This window comes from Colobus angolensis, unplaced genomic scaffold, assembly GCF_000951035.1.
Source record: "Colobus angolensis palliatus isolate OR3802 unplaced genomic scaffold, Cang.pa_1.0 Scaffold98, whole genome shotgun sequence".
Lineage (NCBI taxonomy): Eukaryota > Metazoa > Chordata > Mammalia > Primates > Cercopithecidae > Colobus > Colobus angolensis.
The window spans coordinates 6450376-6459721 of record NW_012123820.1 but is presented as its reverse complement, the minus strand read 5'-3'; the positions used below and the strand labels follow the sequence as shown (position 1 = coordinate 6459721).

Genomic DNA, 9346 nt, shown 5'->3' with positions numbered 1-9346 from the left:
TGGTTTTCTGTCTTTATTGTCTACTTTGGCCCTTAATCAATGTTACTAAACAAATGGTAATTATAAAATAATACTTTTGTCTTGATTTCTCCATTTTTACCTCTTCAGCTTAAAGAGGAAGGGCTCCAAAACATCTTCATAAACTATATTTTCTAGATTAACTGCTATGCATCCTCTACACCCAGCAAAACACTCTTTCAACATAAGTTGGGAGACTATTAAATATCAGTTTGGGCTGAACTAGAAGAAATATTAAAAGTAAGTTTGGGCTGAATTAGAACAAATTTGAATTATAGTTAATTCAATTATATATTTATATTCAATTAAAATAAAAATGAGTAAAGCTAAAAGCAATTGGAATGGACATTTTTATTTGCCTAATGTGTAGTACAAACCACTTTTTAACTATATATTTCAGTGATTCTCAGCACTGAGCAAATTTTATCACCATGGCAGGAGAGAATGGGTCTTAAAAATATTGAAGCTTACTATCCACATGTCCATGATTAAATTGATCTAATTGATCTGAGGCAGGGTCCACATTTTGGTATTTTTTAAAGATTCCCTAGTGATTACAATGTGCATCTAGTATTAAAAATCATTGCTACATCTGAAGTTCTAATTCAAACAGCTTTAATATCCAATACTTCTTCTACCCCATATAATATTTATAACATCCTTCTCTTGTTATTTCTCTGGACTCAGTCAAAGTGTCTTTTGTTTACCTTTTTTCTTATTCTATGTCCTATTGAATGGAAGGGAAATTTAATTTTTTTTAAAGTACTGATTTTGAAACACCATGATCATTAATTGGTTTGTGGCTTACATGGTGAGAAGTGGATGGAAAATCTCCTATCCTACCTCTCGCACCCGTTACTTTGTTATTTGATGAACTAAATTGAAATGGGAAACCATTTTTCCTTGTAGCTCTAATTTTAAGTTGATTAAAAATGTTTCACTTTTTAGCCTAGCGTTTCACAATCAGAAAATTGGATAGAAATTCTGAAAGGGCTGTTAGGGTAAGAAACCTCTCAACCTCACTTGTAAACAAACAACTGGAGTGCCAACATTGCTTCCTGGTTGGTGTGACTGCTAAATATTTACCTTACATTATTATAATTTATCGTGTGTAATATACTAATAAGTGCCCTTATGGAGTAGAATCTAGGGAACATGAAGTGAAAAACATTAGAAAAGTTATATAGCAATTTTACCCATGTGTTCTACGAACTACCAACAATGGCCTGTAGTTTTATTTTTTAATTATCTCAATGTGAATACATACTCTGATACATCATAGATAGATATTTTTAACAAAATTACCTACAACAATAAAATTGCCACTTAACATTATAATTATCTATGTCTATTGTCTCTAGATAATACTACAAAATAACAACCCCCAAAAAACTGTATCAGTATTACAACTCAGCATTATGATTTTCCTAAAGATTTTTGTCACCTCTCACTTATCCATTTTCCCTTCTCTTTCCTCCCTTCCTTTCTTTCTTCCTTCTTTCCCTCCTTCCTTTATTGAATGTATACTCCTTTCTTTAAAAATATGAGACAAGGGATGCAGTAAAGAAAAAGTGAAAAAGGACATTTTTACCTTCTAGAATTACTTTTCTGTCTTCTCTAGTTCTCATGCAATCTTCTCCCCACTTTGCACATTTCACGCGCATTACATTGGGTCCTGACTGGGTAATTCCCACTAGCATCGTATTGTGCAGACCTACTTAGGCTATTCATCATTATACACTGTGCCCTAAGAAAACAGATAATATGCTCATATTGTCCATCTCAAAACATTCTTGTGCCACTATATATTTCCTTGGTGGTCTGCTAGATGTCTAGTGAGTCCAAATAATTCACAAAGTGTTCATAGTAAAAAATGACTTATGATAAAAAATGTTTTTCTTGGTCATAAAATTGTATGACTTCAGAAAAACGGCTGCAGCAGTTAGAAGATGAAAGAAACTAGCTAGAAGCCAGTCTGGTGCCAGCAGCTGTATGTGCTATCACATAGCAGGACATTATTCTCAGTTTTCTGGGGCCAACATTGAGATTACTAGTTCATCCAGAGATGGATAAGTTAACTGACCTGTAGTGTCACAGTTTATGAGAGATTGATAAATGAATGAATATATAAACTTTTCAAGTTTATATTATGTTATTATTACTATTATTATATATCACATATTACCACCATAAGATTTAATTACATACAAGAACTATTTTATTGACCACTGTATTCTTAGTGCCTAGACTAATGCCTGGCACATATATTAGGCCTCCAATGAATATCTGGTATATCTATTCATAAAATAAAAAGATTATCTTATAATTTTCTCCTTAATTCCTATGTCGTCCTCCAGGCTATAAATTCTATGAGGACAGAAACCATATTATTTACCTATGTTGTATTGAGTTCTAACACAATGGCTTGGCTAATCAATACCTGAATGCGCATTTTTTTTTCTACAGAAAATTAGAGTTTAAATAATAGTAATGCTGCCCGTGGATGCTGCCAAGGAAGCATCGTAAAAGTCTCTCTTCCCTGAAATCATGGCTAAGTCAGTCAGAGTCAAAACAGCTACAGAAACTCTTCACTAGAAGGTTCAGCTTTAAAACAACCAATTGGAGTGGGAGGAGCTGTTTTGAGCAACGGGGAAGGCTCAGGGACTGTGTGATAATGAGAACTGCAAACACCAAGTGCTCCCGGGACTGTGGGTTTGTCACATGTGCCACTGTGGCGGAGGTGGATGCAGCCATGAATGCAAAGCCACAAAGGTGGATGGAAGAGTTGTGGAACCAAAGAGAGCTGCCTCAAGAGAAGATTCTCCAAAACCACATGGCCACTTAACTGCGAAAAAGATATTTGCTGGTGGCATTAAAGAAGACACTGAAGAACATTACCCAGGAGATTATTTTGAACAGTATGGAAGAATTGAAGTGACTGAAATCATGATGGACAGAGGCAGTGGCAAGAAAAGGAGCTTTGACTTTGTAACCATTGGTGACCGTGATTCAGTGGATAAGACTGTCATCCAGAGATACCATACTGTGACTGGCCACAACTGTGAAGTTAGGAAAGCCCTGTCAAAGAAAGAGATGGCTAGTGCTTCATCCAGCCAAAGAGGTCGAAGTGGTTCTGGAAACTTTGGTGGTGGTCATGGAGGTGGTTTTGGTGGGAATGACAACTTTGGTCATAGTGGTCATAGTGGCTTTGGTGGCAGCCGTGGTGGCAGTGAATATGGTGGCAGTGGGGATGGCTATAATGGATTTGGTAATGATTGTGGTTATGGAGGAGGCAGCTCCAGTGAGTCTGGAGGAAGCAGAGGCTGTGGAAGTGGTGGACAGGGTTATGGAAACCAGGGCAGCGGTTATGGCGGGAGCGTCAGCTGTGACAGCTATAACAATGGAGGCAGAGGAAGCTTTGGTGGTGTTAGTGGAAGCAATTTCAGAGGTGGTGGAAGCTACAATGAATTTGGCAATTACAACAATCAGTCTTCAAATTTTGGACTCATGAAAGAAGGAAATTTTGGAGACAGAATCTCTGACCCCTATTTTGGTGAAAGCCAATACTTTGCCAAATCATGAAACCAAGGTGGCTATGATGGTTCCAGTAGCAGCAGTAGCTATGGAAGTAGCAGAAAATTTTAATTACTGCCAGGAAACAAAGATAAAACAAAGTTTAGCAGGAGAGGAGAACCAGAGAAGTGATAGGGAAGCTACAGGTTACAACAGATTTGTGAACTCAGCCAAGCATAGTGGAGGCAGGGCCTAGCTGCTACAAAGAAGACATGTTTTAGACAAATACTCATGTTTATGGGGAAAAATACTCGAGGATTATATTTGTGACTAATTATATAAAAGGTTATTTTAGTTCTCATTCTGTTGGAAAGTCTAAAGTATTCCAACAAAGTGTTTTAATGCTGCTGATTGCCAAATGTAGTAGTCTGATCATGATGCCGAATAAATGTGTCTTTTTTAAAATAAAAAAATAGTAATGAGAGTAATGATGGTGATGATGATGATGACACAATCAGGAAAAACAGATTATATGTGGTCACGTTAAAAGGGTCAGTTAACCATTACACAAACATTCATTGTCTACCATATGACAGGCACTGATCTGGGCACACTGGGAAAAATGCAGTAACTGTGAAAAGTCCATGTCCAACATAAATTATGTTCTGTAAGGAGAAGATAGTCAATAAATACCAAGTCAATGCATAATTAAGACAATTTAGAATACTGAAATTTGTTATGAAGATTTCATGGCAGTAAGTGAGTGTGAAGGTGGTTTTGATTAAGTGAATGACTGGACAGGCAGGAGAACATGGGAGGCAGCATTTTAGTTAACTCAGTAGGGATGGCCTCTGTAAAGATGGCACATTTGAGTTGTGAGGAGAACAGCCAGGAGAACATCTGAGAGAAGGGCACTCCAAGTAGAAGAAGCAACAAACGTGAATGCCCTGAGATGAAGTAAAGACAAGGGTGACTAGAACACAGTTACTGAGGAGGAGAGCAGAAGTACAGGCAGATCAAGTAAGGCCATGTGGAAGGCTATGATAAAGCTTGTTGATTTTACCAGGCATAATGGAAAGTGGTTGGAAAGGCTTTAATCAAGAGAGTTAGAATATTCTACTTGATCTTTTGAAAGCATACGCTGGGTGCTTTGGGGAGAACAGACTGACGGGGGAAGGATGAGAAGCAAAATGATCAATTTCAAGCTTGCTGCAGGTTTTTGAGTGAAAGATAAGGTGGCTTAGACTAATAACAGACATGGTAAGAAGTGGGTGGATTTGTGATAGAAATTTATATGTTGAGAAAACAGGAATGGCTGATGGGGTTAATGTTGGGTGTGGAGAAAAGTTGTCAGGAAATGTATGCCATTGCTATGTAACGGTTAAGGAGGGATTGAGATGGTTGGAAAACCATCTTAATTGTTCAATTTTGGCCGTGTTGAGTTGAAAGTATCATTACAAATCAAAGCAGATTTATCAAGAAGGTAGCTTCGGTGTTCAGAGAAAAGTGCCTTATTGAAAAATACAGATTTAAGATTTACTCATATATAAATGTTATCAAAATCATGTGATTGACTGGTAGCGCCTAGTGAGGGGAAATGATTCAGAACATTGTCACATTTAAAAGTCTGATATAGAAAGAGAATCCAAGAAAGGAGATTGAGAAGAAGCAGTGGTGATGTAGAAGAAAAACTATGATGCCGTAGAAATCTAAAGTAGAAAGTGTTTCAAGTAGGAAAGAGGGCTAAATGCTGTTGAGAATTTGGTAAGATGAAGACCAAATAGATGTCGATGCAAACTATTTTACTGCAGCAGAAGCATAAATGTCTTGGAGTCTTTAGAGGTGAAAATGGCAGACATGGATGTACAAACCATATTTGAAGAAGTATTGCTGGGTAGTAATTAATGTAGGAGAATGATGCAGTAGCTGGTAAAACAAGGCGATGGGAGATTTTTTAAAAAATGATTTGATACATTAAACCTGGTTTTATTCTGATGGAATGACTCAGTAAATGGCAGGAACTGAAGAAGCAGGAGAGATAAACAAAAGTGTAATAGCTACATCTTTGAGAAGGCAAAACTTCTTGGCACCAGGGCTTCAGTGGCAGAGTGGCCAATTAAAATTCCTTTATTATTTCAACGGGAAGTACAGGGTATTTAAGTACATATGTACGTGAAATGGTAAAATTGATAAAGGACAGATTTTTTTCTTTAGTAGCAGTTATTTTTATACATGAAATATTTGGTAAAGTCATCATCAAAGAATGAAGAGTCTTTAGGAAATGTTGGAGAAAGAAGAGGAGATTTGAAATTGTATTAGAAAAAAACATATTATTACAGGAATATAAAGAGATTGCTTAGAAGTTTTGAATACCTTTTGAAGTTTGTCTTAATATTTAAGAAAATCCATTCAGTATATTTATGTCACTTTTTTTTTTTTTTTAGCAATATTCAGCTTTTCAGCTGTAGCCAAGAAGTCCATAAACATTTCATTATAGTAAGGGCTGAGATTCGCTAGGAAAGTCAAAGAGTGAGAGAGAGAGAAAGAGAGAGCTAAATGCTGAGTCATTAATGGAAAAGATAGGCAAGATTTATATCAAAGGGTATGAATTTGAATTTTTGAGAGTACAAGTGAAAAATTCAGCACTGACGTAATAATAAGTAATAAGTGCTATTCTGTCCCCTTGAGTGTCTGAGCTGTGTGAGGGGTGTGTGTGTGTGTGTGTGTGTGTGCATTTCTGTTAATGGCCATTACCTGAAAGGGCTGTAGAAGAAAGTGTTCACAAGACATGGCAAGAGACGGCAAGTGTCAGTTGGAAGCACGAAGGTAAAAAGAAGTTTTTTAAATATTTAAATATATAGAGTGGCTATTGATGATTGGGTGTAAGTTTTTAGTGGCATAGAAAAAGATTTAAAAATGTAGAAGGGGAATGGAAAATGAGGTCAGAATAATAAATGTGAGCAAAGCACAGATACAATCATCTTTTGATGACGGGCAATCTGATGGTGACTAAAACGGACTAGGCTGAGAGAGCAGGACTTCTGAAGTCTTACTTCTGCAAATAGGATTCAAACAGTCTCAATATCTTCAGCTGATCGAAAGGGGCTGGTGGTGTACCTTGAGGCTGGCATGATATAATTTGTTTTTATTTAATATCAATGCTTATTGTAACTCCTCTTATTATCTATTTCTAATAAACATACACCTACAGCCCTACCTCTGAGCCTCATACGTAAAGAAGACCACCGAGATAAATGTAGTGTCTAGTTTAGTTAAAACAGATATTAAAGGCCACAGAATAAACAGCTGAATTAGTCAAGGGTGCCTTTAACTGAGTAATAACAATAAAATTGTGTGCAACACAAAACGTAACATATTTTAAAACATATAGGCATCTTTTTGCCTATTTTACATTTTATGCAAAAATTACTTTCACATATTGTTTATGAGAAACTATTTTTAAAAACTTATGCTGAGACTTCTATCTTCATATTTTCATAAATATTGTTTATTATTTTGCAGTAGAACTATAGCTAAAATTTAATCATTATTATAGCATTAATAAAAGAGCATAACTGAAATCTATTTTAACTATAAATGATAATTCTCTAATAAATGTTAAATTTCAATGTCATGGAAGAAAACTTATCATTGTTTATTACGTGAAGAATTTAAATTTTACTGATGCCACAATTTCCCTGCTAATTCATTGTTTTCTTAATAGCACATAATTGTTTGAATAAAATTTGATGTCTCCTCATAAAAGAAAAGGCATTGTGAAGCAGCATATTCAATTACAACTAAAAAGTGTAGTTAAATTATAAAGAAATTTGAAAATAACATTAATGTACATTAATGTACTCCATTATACATTCCAATATAAAGAAACATATATGGAGAAAGTATACATCAAAATGATCAATTATGATAATGTAAAAGTATTTATTGTCCTGTGATTTAATAATTTTTTTAAATACCAATTAGAAGACATATGAAAATAGTGAAGTCTTAAAATCTACATAATGCTACTGTCTTGCTTTCAAGAGAGCATTGCTGAATAGCTACATATAAATTCTGACAAGAGAATGTCCATTTCAAATGCACCACTTTCAGTCAGCTATTGAATACTATTTCGACCTTTCCATTCTTTGTGGTCTTTCACTCATTTAGGTAATTATTGAGCATATACCATGTATGTATGATTATAAATTACAATAAGCTCAAAAGACAAAGTGAAGATTGAAATTAGAGACTATCATAGAAATACCTAATCCACTTTTGGAACTCGGAATCAATTTCTTTGAATAAGTGACATTATGCAAAATCTACAGAATGTAGAACAATTGTGCAGAAAAATATGAGAAAATAGCATTTTGTTATAGAGATAATGTGCCAAAGATGATAATCAGTTAATTTATCGACCTGAATTCTGAAGACAGTCTGATTTTTATAAAATTAAATATATATGTATATATACATGTAATATATATATACTAGATTTTTCCAGTATGTTGAAAAAAAATGCTTATCTATAGCTGGGTGATTCTGAAAAACTCTAATCTGATGATTGACAAATAATTCAAAACTACGTTTGACTACTTTCAAATATTTTAAGTTTTTGATATCTTTCTAAATAAGACATAAACCCAACCTTGTGTATTCTAATGATGTAAAATTTTAATTATTCCTACAGAAAAGTATTCAAAGCTTAACATTTAAAGCACTTTTTCTTTCACTTCTGTGGCCTATTATCTTTTATTGTGTACGCAAACATTAACGCATAGGCACTTTTATGTACTAATAGTTCTTATAGCTTGTTAAGAACAAATATATGCTTTGACTTAGTGCTTTTTCTATGTTTCTGTTTCTTCTACAATTAGGGATTATTTTTTGTTTGCTTGGTTAAATGGGTGCTAGCAGAGCATAGTGACTTGTTTTTTGATTTAAAGAAAATCTTTAATCCAACCAATACTGACAATCCACAATCTAATCTGATTCATTAGTGTTTCTAGCTCTTGATTTCTCAGGGGAACTAACATTCCTTTTAGCACGCTTCTGCCACACTTTCCAGTTACATCAGGTGCTACGTGAATATAATGGACTTATTTCATTTACACTTTTCCATTATTGCAGAAAAGGAGTGATTTTCTAAATGGTCTCTAATGACCTGAATGAGCTAATTCAGCTTCCCAAAATGCCTAACTTTAACTGAGAAACAATCTATGTAAGGTTGAATTACCATTATGTCCAGCTGTAATTATTACACTGAGAAATCTTTGATCCTTAAAGTGTGGAGCCCAGAAGTATCTGTCTTAGTTGAAAGTTAGTTCATAATACAAACACCAGTCAGACCCACCATATTTTTTAGCTATACTCTTAAACATTTATGATCTTCTTCATACATGAAATTGCATGAACACAAAAATAACCAATTATTTTAATTCTCCATCAAATTAATATTGTCACAATTGTTTTGTTCATGTAAGTTAGAAAGAATGAATCATACCTACTATTTGATAGCATAATAGAGTGACCAAAGTCAATAACTGTAAGTTTCAAAATAACTTAGAGTGTAGCCGGGTTGTTTGTAACTCAAAGAATAAATACTTGAGGGGATGCATACCCCATTTTCCACGAGGCACTTATTTCACATTTCATATCTGGGTCAAAACATCTCAAGCACCCCGTAAATATATACACTTACTATGTAACCACAACAATTAAAAAATAAAAGAAATAGAAAAAGTTTAATGTAATGAACATACACAAAATGCTTAGTGCAAAGAATAACACCTTGCATTTAGGTAAAATGGAG

At 34.5% G+C, this 9346-nt stretch overlaps 1 pseudogene; it reads left to right on the top strand.

Moving 5' to 3' along the window:
* Positions 1-2521: 2521 nt before the first annotated feature.
* Positions 2522-3663, top strand: LOC105505108 (annotated as a pseudogene).
* Positions 3664-9346: the final 5683 nt, after the last annotated feature.